Raw genomic sequence first — 14,447 nt, forward strand, 5'->3', positions numbered from 1 at the left:
AAAGGGTTAGTGAAGGCCTCAAATGTTTGGCACCCAAGTGGCAGAGGCCAGGCAGCCCATCGCATCACAGCACACCTGACTCATGTCCGAGAAAGGGATAGGCAGGAAATTCTGCCTGGAGAGGAACAGGCAGGCCTCAGCCCTCACCACAGCCATGGAATTTCTAGAAGATTCGGCAGAGCCATACTTCCGGTTACTCCACAGTCTACCTAAAGTTCCCTTTCTCAACTCTTCCTTCCTCCCTTCTGTGAATTACAACAACTGTCACCAATAAACCTTCACATACCTTTAACATACACTTGGATGTGTGAAAAGGCCCAGACAGTCCCTCCTTTACAGCTGGTTCCTTCTGGGTAATGAACACACTCGGCCTGTGAGGTTTGTTTATATTTTGAAGTCCCCAGCCACAGAGAGGATCTTCATATTTACGCCCCTTGTGGGGTGCAGTGGCCAGGAGAAAAATACAGTCTCCATTTAACGGCTCATTTGGGATCCAGACGGCCATGTCAGAGATAGTATAAAGTAAAAATGATTCCATGGGGGAAATGAAAAAATCCGAAACATTTTTGAACAAAAACCATTGATGGAGCAGGGCTGGAGGGTGGGGAGATGTGTGGAGTGAATGTTTTCTCGGCTCTGTCATGCACCTCACCTGTTCACCTGCCTTTCAAGGGTGGAATTCGGGAAATAATTGTGTTGTGACTGGGGTTTACCTCAGTGCAATTTGGGAAGAAAGCTTTGTGTCTGTTGTTCTAACTGTTAATTAACTATGTCAACAAGATTGTAGACAGAATATTTTTCAAGCCTCTTAAGAGAACAAACACATTTTAAGCACCTCTAAATACTTTAGGAATACCAGAGGATTGACAATGATCAACAATTGCTAATTATAGTCATTCTTAACTGATTCTCACCTGAAGATCTCTTTATTAGATAACACTTGTTAACCCAGTTTCAACCACAGTGTGTATTTAAGGTGATTAAGTTCAGCTTAATTCAAATCTGCATTTATTGCATTTCCTGTAGCATGGTAAATACTAGGGCTCATTACCTTGAAATGTGCTGTACTTCACCGTTGCCTTCCTTGTTTAGCCAAAGTGGTGAGATTTTACTCTGCATCCATTGCCCGCTGAGCCAGAATCCAGAAGGGGCTCAGCTACCTGCAGGGCAAGGAGACAGCAGGTGTTTCATCTGTTGCACGTGGTGGCCAGTGGAGTCACATTTCACACCAGACACAAGGGCTCCACTCGCAAATCTCCCAGAGCTTCACTGTGATAAATACTCCTGGCTCTTATTAATAAAATATAATAGTAACTCCTAGAATAATGTCCTATTATCCAAAGTCACAGAACGACAGAGCAATCAAAATGAGAATGAGTTATAGGGTCCAAGGAAACTGATGAAAAGGGAGGACTGAATTCTGGTTCCTAGAGAAGACCAGTTAGGCCTAGGCAGCCAATTAAGGGCAAACTATTCAAGCCAATGCTTTACACGGCTTGACGACTACAAATGATAGGCTCCTGAGGCAAATGTGAGGACACTAGAAAATTAGATATGGGTGCTGCACAAAAGAAGTTAGGTGGACATTTGATGGACCACAAACTAACTCCTACCCAACAACATGGGCTGTTTTCTCCAGTGTATTTACTTACTCCTCCTTCCAAAGGCTTGCCATTTCAATTCTATTTAGTTTGAGTTTCTGGAGTTCTAGGCTAAAAGTTCCAGCTGCCATTTCTTCTCCCATTAGCTAGAGACTATCCCACACATTTGACCCAGACCTACCTGGACCATTTTTAGGGTTCAAGAGAAGTCTTTGAAGCCCAAAATATATCCCCTAGGATAACCTGCAAAAGAGAACCAGAGTAAAAGACCCACAGAGAGGAGAGCTTGGTGATCCCATCTGTCCTCTGCAGGGGGCTCACTGACCTCAGAAGTCCTGGATTCGGATGGAGCTGAGAGTATTCTGGAGTTACAGAGAGAGGCCAATGTCACCTGCCACAAGGGACTATCCTCTGATGCCTCCAAGCACAGGTAGAGATTTTTCTGCCGATTCCATAAAAAAGTGACCCCTCCCAGAACAGCAGTCACACCCATCCATGGGTGAACTTTCATCATGGTGGCTCCTTCAAGTTCCTGCACCCCCATCCTTTGTTGGTCTACAAGGCAGTGTTCTCAACCCCAAAACCCCAGGGAGATTTTTGCAACATGAATGACTCGGATCCAGTTTCAAGAGATTATGACTGAATTATTCTGGGTAGAATTTTACCTGGCACCTAACTCATCCAACTGTTATTGAGATTGATCGTGTATCTCAACAAAATTCTTAGAGAAGCACTGGTCAAGGGTTGAGCCTATGAATGGTGGTTTGGTTTGGTTTATTTTTTAATGCCTCAAGTTATTCTAACAGCCAGCCAAGGCTAAGGACCCCTCACTTAAATGCCAGCATTTGTCCTTCTTCCTACAATCACAGTTAGGCCAGGAGTCCTGGGCAACAGACCCAGGTAATCCTACTCTGGACATGACAAGAGGAGGCACCGTAGATGGTGGGAAACCCTCTCAGCCCCAGCCCTGCCTCCTGAGGTTTATCTCACCCTCGGTGTCTAGGCCGGTCACCCCTCTCCTCCCCACCCCAGGAATTTTGGATTCTCTTCTTTCTCTACAGCTGCACTTCTTACCTAGTCTTTAGGGTGTGCCTCCTTCTCACCTCCCTTCTTCTCGTCCTGCTGTGTGTGGTTTCCACAGTAAGGAATATTGACCAGCAGGTACAGTGGTGCATGACTATAATGCCAGAACTCTGGAAGCCTGAGCCAGGAGGATTGCAAATTCAAGCCCCACCAAGCAACTTAGCAAGAACCTATCTCAAAATAAAAAATCAAAAGGACTGGGGATGGGGCCCGGGATTTGGCTCAGTGGTTCCACCGCCTGCCTCGCAAGCAGAAGGTCCCCGAGTTGGATCCCCAGTTCAGAAAAAAAAAAAAGGACTGGGGATGTAGCTCAGTGTGAAGGCCCTGGGTTCAATCCCCAATATAAAAAAGAAACAGTAAAAGAAAAGAAAACTCAACATTGCCCGGAAGAAGGGCAGGCTTTTTTCTTGTTTGCACAAACCCAGCTCCTCCTCTGCTCACAGCTTTCTGCAGAACGCACATGTAGGAAAAGGAACAGTAAAGAGATGGAAGGGGAAGACTCAGAAATGAGAGCAGTGGAGACACACGGTTGACAACTGAAGATGAGAGCCACAGCAGCCACTCACACAGCAACTCTGAGCCCAGTTAGGCAAGCAGGTGACAGAAACGTGGCAATGGAATTCAGAAGATTTCACAAAATGACTCAAACAATGAAAGACAGTCCAGGCTCCCAAGATTGTCCAAGGGCAAATTGCAGTGAGAAGGAAGAGCCATGGCACAACACGCCCACCGCAGTCTAGATCCACACGGGTGTCATCGCCTCTCAGAGCAGTGTCACCAGAGCGGGTCGTAGAGACAGCAATCTCTCTGAGCCTAGAACTGAGAGTGAAGGAGCATAACAATTTTTAAAACTTGAGATTTTCCTATAAATTTGGACGCTGAGAATGAGCCCATCTTTCCTGCAAAATCTAATAAAAAGAGAATGAAAACTGGGAAAATCTAAATACCTGAAAAAAACAACTCTGTGTCAAGGTCCACAGTTGGTTATGAAGGCCATTTGGCGAGTCTGGGTGTCTTTTATCTACAATGTTTGGGACCAGATGTAACTCTGATTTGGGATTTTTTTTTTTTTGGAATATTCACATGTATAGAATGAGATATCCTGGGGATGCAACCCAAGTCTAAATTCAAAATGCATTTATGTTTCATATACCCATTATACATAGAGTCTGAAGGTAACTCTATGCTTTATTTGAAATAATTTTATGTATGGAACAAGGTTTCATGGTATGGAATTTCTTACTTGTGGCATCATGTTGACTCTTCAAAAATATTCAAATTTTGGAGCATTCCTGGTTTCAGATTTTCGGATTACAAATGGCCAGCCTGTGGTATAATACTCCTCACAGACACAGGCAGACCCCAAAGCCACAGGATGTGTTTTTGTTGTTGCTTTTGATTTTGTTTTTCACTTGTTCCCGAAGGAGTCCGCCTCTCTCAGGCTTGTGTAGGCTTCATCTCCCAAGACTCCTCTGCTCTGTCTTTTCCTTTCCCTCTCCTCACTAGGCCGCTCTGTTGTCTCACTGGCTGGCCAGGCCTCATCATTCCTGATTTCATTCTAGAGCCCTTAACACATCATTCTCAGCCCTGAATATCTTTCCCCTCTTCCCTATCTTCATCAAGAAGCATGTATAAAACAAGATGCCATTTTACCTAGGAAACTGCATCCCAGTGAGTCACTTCCTTCCAGGGTCAAAGGTCAGGGAGACAGCGATACCCACTGAGGACTATGCCTAATGGTAACTGTGCTGGGAGAAGGAAATGGTTCCCCCAGACTTCAGTGCTAGCACCTGGGGGTATTTTCTCTTGTTTCCAAAATCAGTAAGTCAGAGCAAAATTTCTGAGAGATCCAGCTGTCAGGGGAAAGACAAGAGCAGAGAATCTCTCAAGAGAAGTATGAAGAAAGAAGGCTGAAGAGTCCTGCCAGGGCCCCAGTCAACCTGCAGTGAGCAGGAGCCTCTGTTAACCCTGTGTCCTAAACCCCAGGCGCTGCTCCTCCAGCGTCTTCTAGACAGGAGACTAAATTCCTATCAAAGCAACTCGCTCCAGGCCTAAATGTTCCCAGAGTCTTAAAGCTTCATCTGAAAATTTTTTGCCAGTTCTGCAGTCTTGCAAGTATTAAGCATTTATTCCAAATATTTGAGTCAAGGGCTCCAGTCCGGGAATACAGGGTGGGTGGATGAGGATGGGAAGGGCAATTCACAAGCTGGCAGGCCAAGAAAATACCCTATAAGATACAGAAATGGGACTCTAGGGTGTGGATGTGGCAGGGAAAATCCATAGGGCTGAACAAGCACAAAACAAAGAGATACAACGACAAGGATGAACATGGCAATAACCAAAGCAGGAAACACCCATTTCCAAAACTCAGTCCCCAACCCGAGTATTCCTTCAAAGAAGTGCCTCCACAGTGCTGCTGCTGATACACTTCCAAGGTAGGAAAAGGTTCTCACTCTGTTAAACCATCAAGAGGACTGAGCTAATAAAAGCACATTCCAATTTTTCTGCCACTCCGCTACATAATTTATGTACTCGTCAGACACAATTTTCATTTAATCAAGAGCTATCTTGTCCAACCTTTCAACTGCAAGTAACTTTGTACAAGATGAAAATAACCTAATCCATCATGATGATAGGAATTTTTCTATATCTTCCAGGCCCTTACTGCCAACAAAATGCCAGGAATCTGGCTCCCTTGGATAACCATTGCAGCAAACCCAAATTTCACTGGAACTGTGTAATAGCATGTCCTGCCCATGGACTAATCTGTGCCACATGTACAAATGCAAGCACATCTGCAAGCACTAAGCCACCTGCTCAGAGGCGAGGGCCTTCACAGCCAGTGCAGGGAGAACTCTGTGAGCATTCTATTTGTCCTCACCTTGATATACCCTGGAGCAAAGGATTAAATTAAAATGGAGAAGAGATTGCCAGGCTGAAGTGGGGTTTTTTTTAAATTCTTTCATTGGTACATTTTAGGTATAAAATACAGTTACATTCATCATTGGGATCTTGTACCTTTACATGGGTTTCTTGGTTCTTTTTTTTCCCCCTTCCCTTGCCCTCCCTTCAACCCCTCCACCCTTCCCTATTTGCAAAGACTTTGTTTCCAGTTTTTTCCTTTCCTCATATTTTTTCTTTTCCCTTTTTTCCTTTCCCCTACCCCTCCCACTTCCCCTGCTCCTTTAGACCTTTTCTTTCTGTTACACAATATCAATTATACATTTTTTAAATTACAATATCAAGATCTAGGAGACACTACCACAGATTTTACATAATTTAAAAGGATATAGAAAGCGTATTTCAAAAAAACTGCTGAAGTGAGGTTTTAACAGGGGCAGTGCTTTAGAGGAAGTCATGTCCCACTAAATTTTTTTGAGGTATGTTTCATGGGCTCCTACATCCATGAATGAGGTGTGACTAAAAGATATGGCTGATGTTTAAATTTTTTTTAAAGTAGTAAAAGACACATTGACACTAATCACTTTCAAAGTGTTCCCCCTCACTTCAAATACACTTATCTCATCATTCTTGCCACTTTCTGAAGCAGTTCTGGGAGTCCTCTTTCCTGAGTGTCATCAGCTGCACTGACAATGCTCTCCTGATGTCCTGAATTGATTCCAAACATTTACCTTTCACGGTCATTTTGACTTTGGGGAAGAACCAGAAGTGACATGGTTCTAGATCTGGTGAATAAGGTGGATGGTGAATAAGGAGGGAACACTATAGTGCTTTTATTGGACAGAAATTGCCATAAACATTTTTAGTCAATTCAGGACACTGAAGCAGCCATGAGAAGACACTCACAAAAGATGACTCCTAGGGCCAGGGATTTAGCTCAGTGGTTCTGCCACCTGCCTCACAAGCGCAAGGAACCAAGTTCGATCCCCAGTATCAAAAAAAAAAGAGGACTCCCAGAACTGCTTCAGAAAGCATGAAGAAAGAGGGGAGTATTTTGTGGGGAGTTAACAGCAATGTGTCTTTCATTTTTGGTACTGTGGATTGAACTTGGGACCTTGCACAGGTGGTGGAACCACTGAGCTAAATCCTTAGCTCTACTATAATATTTTTTTAAATGTAAAAATTCACCATATTTTTATCACACTTTGTATTTAGAGGTTGAAACTGAAGTTCTCATCCCCATCACAGTGACCTTGGGTAAATCCTTAGCCTTCCTGAACATCACATTTCTTATCTGTAAAATGGGAACAACCACATGAATTTGCAGGGCCATGAGGATGAAATAAGAGGAACACAAGGAACAGCTTTACATTGCTGAACACGGGTTGCCTGGTCCATGTATACAACTTTTGTCATGTAGGGAGGGTCAGGGAGCCTGACCTCTCAGGCCTTCAACAGATTCAACATCTTCTCTCAACATTGGGTGGGTCAGCACCAAGGAGCAGAGCTGCCCCCAGTGCTGAGGAGGTGAACCTTCCGGGCCACCTTACCACAACCCCCAGTGCTGAGAAGGTAAGCCATGTGGGCACCAGCAGCACATATCCCCCCATCCCCCTGATGAAATGAGCAGACATGTAAAAAAGTCTCAAAACTAGACTTCCAGATCACCTAAGGCAACCTCAAAGGGGAACAACATGGAACACTCTGATACTCTACCACCTGGACTCCCTGAACTAGCAACAAAAGAGGCTCTGGAAAAAATGGTATCAGAAATAATTTCTCAAATAACAGCAGAGATTGTGCCCATAGTGCAAGGCATGATTAATAAATCTAGAGAGGCACAGATTAAAAAAAAATAGAGGAGCAGAGGAACATGATGGAAACCCAACATAAGAAACAAATGGAATCCATAAAACAGATGCAAACAGATTTCCAGGAGATTAAAAACTCCACTGAAAGTCTACACAGCAGAATGAGCCAGTTGAGGACAGAATTTCAGACATAGAAGATAAGATTGTAATTAGTGACCAGGAAAAGAAAAATTGCTTTAAAATTGTAAGGGACCATGAGAAATCAATCCAGCAGCTACTAGATGATGCAAAGAAGAATAACATGATTCTGATCAGAGTCAATGAAGAAACAGGAGAGGGTGCAGACGACATTAAAAAAAACTGTTCACAGAAGTGATGGCAGAAAACTTCCCAAGCAGGGGAAAAGAACTTGGCATACAGATAAGGGAGGATATAGGACTCCAACTAGCCTTGATCAAAAAAAACTACACATAGGCATATAATTGTTAAGATTCCATAAACCCAACAGAAGAACAAAGTTCTACAAGCAGTTAGAGAAAAGAAACAAATCACATACAAAGGAAAGCCCATCAGAATCACAGCAGACTTCTCAAACACAAATCCTCAAGGCAAGAAGAGCTTGGAGTGATGTATTTCAAGCCCTAAAGGAAAACAGCCTCCAACCCAGATTGATGTACCCTGCAAAACTATCTTTCAAAATTGATGGAGAAATAAGATACTTTCACGACAAAGAGCACCTTAGGAACTTCGTGAATACCAAACCGGCACTCCAAAACATTTTAGACAATATCTTAGGAAAAGACAATGAGGATCACAACCCCAGGAAGCACAGCAGAATGAATTCATAGAGCACAACAAGAAATTAAATGCAAGGGGGAGAATCCAACAAAAAGTCATGACAGTGATAAGTCAATACATATCAGTTATAACCGTTAATGTTAATGGTCTCAATTCACCAATCAAAAGAAATAGACTGGCAGAATGGGTCAAGAAGCAAGATCCAACAATATGCTGCATACAAGAAATACACTTAATTCAAAAAGAAACTCATAGACTGAAAGTTAAAGGGTGGAAAACAATACTGCATGCGATGGGAACCCCCCAAAAAGCAGGAGTACCTACCCTCTTTGCAGATTAAGTGGGTTTCAAACCAACACTGATTAAGAGAGACAAGGAAGGACACTACATCCTTGTAAAGGGAACAATCCAAGAGGAAGAGATGACAATCATAAACATATATGCACCAAACACTAATGCACCCAACTATATAAAACAAATACTAATGGACATGAAAAATTGAATAAGCACTAATACAATAGTAGTGGGGCACCTCAGTACCCCACTGTCACAAATAGATAGATCAACTAGACAAAAAATAAGCAATGAAATACTAGAACTCAATCAAACTCTTGAATAAATAAACTTAACAGATGTTTACAGTGTTCCACCCCACAAAATCAGAATACACATTCTTTTCAGCTGCACATGGGTCATTCTCCAAAATAGACCACATACTCACTCATAGAACATGTTTAAGTAAGAGCAAAGGCATTAAAGTTATCCCCTGTATATTTTCAGACCATAATGTGATGAAATTGGAGATCAATAGCAAAAGAAACTGCAAGAATTTCATAAACACATGGAAACTGCATAAAACCCTCCTGAACAACCAATGGGTCACAGAGTAAATTAAAGAAAAAATTAGACAGTTTCTCCAAGTAAATGATAATGCCAGTACAACATACAGGAATCTATGGGACACAATGAAAGCAGTTCTACAAGGGAAATTCATAGCAGTGAATGACCATATTAGGAAAACAGAGAGAACTCAAATTAACAACCTAATGCAGAACCTCAACCTCCTACAAAAAAAAAGAGCATAACAAACCCAAAGCTCATACAAGAGAGGAAATTATAAAGATTAGAGCAGAAATCAATGCAATGGAGACTAAGAGAACAATACAAAAAAAAAATCAATGAATCAAAGAGTTGGTTTTTTGAAAGCATAAATAAAATCAATAAACCTTTAGCCAACCTTATCAAAAAAAGGAAAGAAAAGGCTCAAATCCATGCGATTAAGAATGAAAAAGGTGAAGTCACAACAGATCCAGCAGAAATCCAGAGGATCATCAATACCTACTTTTAGAACCTGTACTCTAATAAAATGGAAAACACAGAAGAAATGGACAGATTCCTAGATAAGTATGAATTACCAAAGTTGAATGAAGAAGACCTAAAAATTTTACACATTGGATGGGTCTGTACTACAATGCCAGGGTTGATATGAGAGGCAGGAAGGCCAAGCCAGTTCATTTTCCTGAAGGTCAAGGATCACAAACAGACAGAGATGGAAGAACGGAGGCTTTACCCACCTCTGTCCGCATCACTCTCTCTCCTCTAGGGCACACGTCAGTACTATGATGAATCTACTACCCACACACTGACATACCTGTCACCCACAAATCCCAAAACACTATGTTGTTTACTGTTGTATGTTTTTTAAATCTATATAAATTAAACTGTATAAATTTATTCCTCCTTAGATAGTCCTATATCTTCCTATGTGATTTGCATTTTGGACTTAACATATTTCTGAGATTTGGTCACATTAATACACAGGTTAAAATTTATTTACATTCATGACTGTATAATATTCTATCACATGATTAGACAATAATTTATCCATTTGTGATGTTTCCAGGTTTTTCTATGACAAACAGCGCTATGATGAACATTCATATGCAGTGTACATGTGCAAAAGAGGAATATTCTTGGATCTTTTGGGCTTTAGTCTATTTTGACTTTTTGATTATAGTGTCAAATCATTTTTCCTTAGTTTGTTCCAATTTACACTCTGTTCCCTGAATTCTGGGCAAAAGTGTTGAAAACAACCCTGGACGATCTTATTCCTGTAAGTAGAGGTTGCTGGAGTTTTGGAATGCTGGCTCAATTTGTTCCCACATAGGCCACCTAGACGTCAGACTTTCCACCAGGGAATGGAAAGGTTTTGCCCTCTCCATAATGTCTGATAAACAGAGGTTGAAAGTGAGCAGTTTTCCGGCCCCTGGCTAATCTCCCCGGGATTAGATGAACAGAACTGTGTATGGTAGCTATTTTTCACATGGGTCAGTGGAAGCTGGCCTCAGATTTTACCCAAAGTATCTTTTATCAAACAGGCTCTTTCAGCTACATTGTGATGGTTCTGAAGACACAGACCACACTTTCCCCCCTCATTTGTACCTTTAATTCTTAATGTAATCCCTCCATATCATAAATGCACAATTAAACTTTTGCAATGGAATTAAGAGGTCATCACTTTGGCAGACAATGCTGTGTTGCCAAAATCTGCCTCATCCTCCTTCTGAATCTAAAGCTAGACTGTATTTCCCAGCTTCCTTTGCAGTGTGCTCTGGTCATGTGACTGAATCCTGGCCAATAAAATGTGAGCAAAGGGATATTTTCTGTCTCCAGTCCTGTCCCATCAACACCTTCCCCAGGAACCTCCACACTCTTTTTCCCTGCCAGCAGAGTGCTCTTTCATTTCATCCTCCATCACCCAGGTTCACATCAGAAAAGGTGGTAATGACATCTTTTTAAATCACCAAACAAGTCTTTTGAGAGCTTCGTCGTGTGTGTTTAAAGTAATTGGGAGAACATATGAACACATTTGTGTTTCTGGCCATTGGGTGACTTGCTGCTCAGTTGCATGTGCTAGCTGGCAGGCTGTTTCCAATGAAGTTGTTGTATTTCTAATATTATTCCATTGATACCCATGCATCCCTTAATGTACACAGCATTAGTTAAAGGCAAGGATTATGACAATGAGTGAAGTAATGAGGTATATTGATTATCGCAGCCGACAATCACTCCAAACCATAGTGGATTAAAACGTTTGTTATTTCACATTATTTTTGTGGGTCAAGCATTTGGGCACAGCTTGAATTCTGGTTCAAGGTGCCTCATAGGCTGCAATCAAGATGTCAACCAGAGGTATGGTCCCTTGAAGGCCCATCAAGGGGAAGGATTCACTTCTAAGTTTACTCTATGGTTGTTGGCAGGGCTCAGCTCTTCCCCAAATGTTGGACTCTGGACTTCAATTCCTCACCAGATGTTGGACTTAAGGTCTCAGCTCCTCACTGCATGTTGGATTTAGAACCTCAGCTCCTCATCAAATGTTGGCTGGAGGCTGCCCCGGAGGGTCCTTTCAACAAGGCAGCTAGCTTTTTCAGTTTGAGCAGGTAAGGAAAAAGAAGAAACAGGGCAAAATGGAGGTCAGTCTTTGATAACTGAATCCTGAGAGTGACATCCCATCTCTTTCTTCATCAGAAGCAAGTCACTAAGTCCAGCCTACAAATAAGGGAAAAGAGGGACCATCTCAGAAGCTGCCTTCTACCTAAGCAGCCTAAAAATGATGATTCTGCTACTTCATGCCTAGATTTTCTAAGCCTAATGTCTGAATTCCATTTTTCTCATCAAAACTCTTAGTGTTTTAAGCTATCTCAAAAGCCAGTGCTAAAGGAAGAAAACCATGAGAATTCTACCCAGTTTTCTTCTTCCATTACTGGGAATGAAGCTATCTCCTCTTGCAATGGAATACTTTGGTGAAATAATGGCAGGTGGCTTAAATCTCCTGATGTTAACACTTAGAAATATAACTCAAAATTCCCACCAATTTACCATTTGATTTTTAAATGCAGGCATTTTAAGCAGTAGGCCCCATGGTAGGTTTTGCCTATTGTCTATGCAAATATATAACCAAATTTCCATCTGTACTTTAAAATTGTTTCCCAACCACAAGTGATAAACTATGTCATTTTTTATATACTTATTGACAAATCATGCTTTTCTTATATAATTAAAAGTAAACAGCATGCATCAAGTATTAGATGGAAAATGTTTTAAAATTCTTCCATTTTTCATGACAGGTAACAAAACATGACAAATTCGTTTTTTAGGAATTTTTTCCTAAGGGGTGGGAAAAGGTAAGAAATTGTCCACAGCAAGAGGCTTCTGTAAACTTTTAGGAAGTGCCTCTCTGCCTTGTACATGCACCTCCCCTCTCCAGCTCGAGTGTCCATGGACCAATCAGACACCCTAATCTCTCTCCATGGCCCTGTGAGCAGCACAGATGTGGATAAACCAGTCCCCAGGGAGCTCAGCAATTTTAATAAGCCATGGCCTGCTGAAGTGACCACTCCTCCAGCCATGTCAAATGCTGCCCCAGCTGGCCCAGGGTGGGAGAAACCACCTCTTCCCTGAATCCAAATACAACCTCCTGAGACCTAAATACCCTGCTCTACTGTCCAGCCACTTGTGGGCACCAGGAGAAATGCAGGCTGTGTGGAGAGCAAAGGCTGCCGGCACTCCAGCCAGTTGGAGTGGGTTGGAGGACCCACAGCTGGAGCAGGAAACAGGTAGAAAGGGGGTCAAGAGGCTGGATGAGCCAAAGGCAAACTCAGCTGGCCCAGCAAAGTTGCAATGACATTCAGAAGTGCCAAGTCACTCTGAGTTCCAGAAGGAAGATCTTTAATGTTAAAATGGCTTTTGCCAAATGCTAATGTGGTGAGCTTATTTTTCCTTTGGTTCATTAAAAAAAAAAAAGAACAACCATTTGTGCATTTGTGAAAAGAAATATGAGCCAAGTGTGGTAGCATGCACTTATAGTGCCAGCCACTAGGGAGGTTGAGGCAGGAGGATGGCTTGAGCCCAGGAGTTCTAACCGAGCCTATGAACATAGCAAAATGCCATCTCAACAAAGGAAGGGAGGAAGGGGGGAAGAGAGGAAAGGAGGAAGGGAGAAAGGGAAGAAGGGTGAGAAAAGGAAAAGAAGAGTGAAGAGGAGAGGGGAGAGATGACCCTGCAAGGGTCTACAAGCGTCTACCCGGAGGCTGGCCTAGTCTGTCCCTGTGAGTTACTTGCTCTTGCTTTCTACTGGCAAGTATTTACTGGCTACAGTGTGTCCAGGGACCTGAGAGACAGTCCTTTCCCTCACAGTCGGTCAGGGAAAGGCCAGGATGCACATGGTTACAGCACAGCCTGGACTGCACTGGGGCTCAGGCTGCAGAGCGGTGATCACCATGTCACCAAAGCACGTTGTAGGGAATGCTGGGCCCCGTGAAGATGGGGTTGTCAGGGTGAGAGTTAGCCACTGTGGCCTGTACAATGTAGCTATGACTTCAAGGTGAGCCAGAGAAAGTGGGAGGGAGTTCAAGGTGCAGAGTTACTGGGTATATAAAGGCGAGAGAAGGTAGAAGCAGCGACACCTGGCTGTGCTCAAAGCACTGTGCATGTACTGTCTCATCCTCGACAGCCTTATACAGGTGCCACTACCACTCTCATTTTACAAACGAAGAAAATGAGGCGCAGGAGGCTATTCAGCTTCCTCAGGACCCCCAGCTAGAACCTGGCTGGAAGTATTCCAAGTGGTGGGACCACTTTGGAAGGATGGGGATTTGGGGCTGTTGGGGGAGGGGTGGAAATGGTGGTCGAGAAACATAAAAGCAGGAAGAAGCCAGATTGAGAAGGTCCACACACATCATGTGAGGAATCTGCCACCCTGCCAACAAACCCTGATGGGGTTCGGGAGGCGACCCCCTCCCTGAGTTGATATGGGCTCCAGAAAGCTCTCGACATGTGGATTGTGGAAGATGAATTGAAGACAAGCCAGGTTAGAGGTGGGAGTCCAACCACCAGCGAGAGGCAATGGGGATGAGCGGCCAGGGTCACTCCAGGGGCCCTCAGCAAGATGAGTGAGCTGGGCAGTGAATAGCTAAAGGAAGGGGACAGGTGGGACGAGAAGGGGCAGGGCAGGGAGGCCGATTTCCTGGCCCGTGGCTTGGGCTCCATGAAGACGGCTGGGCCACCAGAAGGATTCTGAGATCCCAGAATAACAACAATGGGGCCTGGCTCTGTTTCTCGGCTATTTACTGGCACCAGACTTGATGATTAGAAGACTATGTCTGCCTGAGAGCTGACTGCCAGGGTGACCAGAATGTTCCCAGACATGGGCCCTCTGCCCTCATACAAGGCTGGAGAGCGCCGTGTGTCCGGG

This window comes from Heterocephalus glaber, unplaced genomic scaffold (assembly GCF_053883595.1).
Source record: "Heterocephalus glaber isolate CG9 unplaced genomic scaffold, H.glaber_assembly_v1.0 deba00001531, whole genome shotgun sequence".
In the NCBI taxonomy this organism is placed as follows: Eukaryota; Metazoa; Chordata; class Mammalia; order Rodentia; family Bathyergidae; genus Heterocephalus; species Heterocephalus glaber.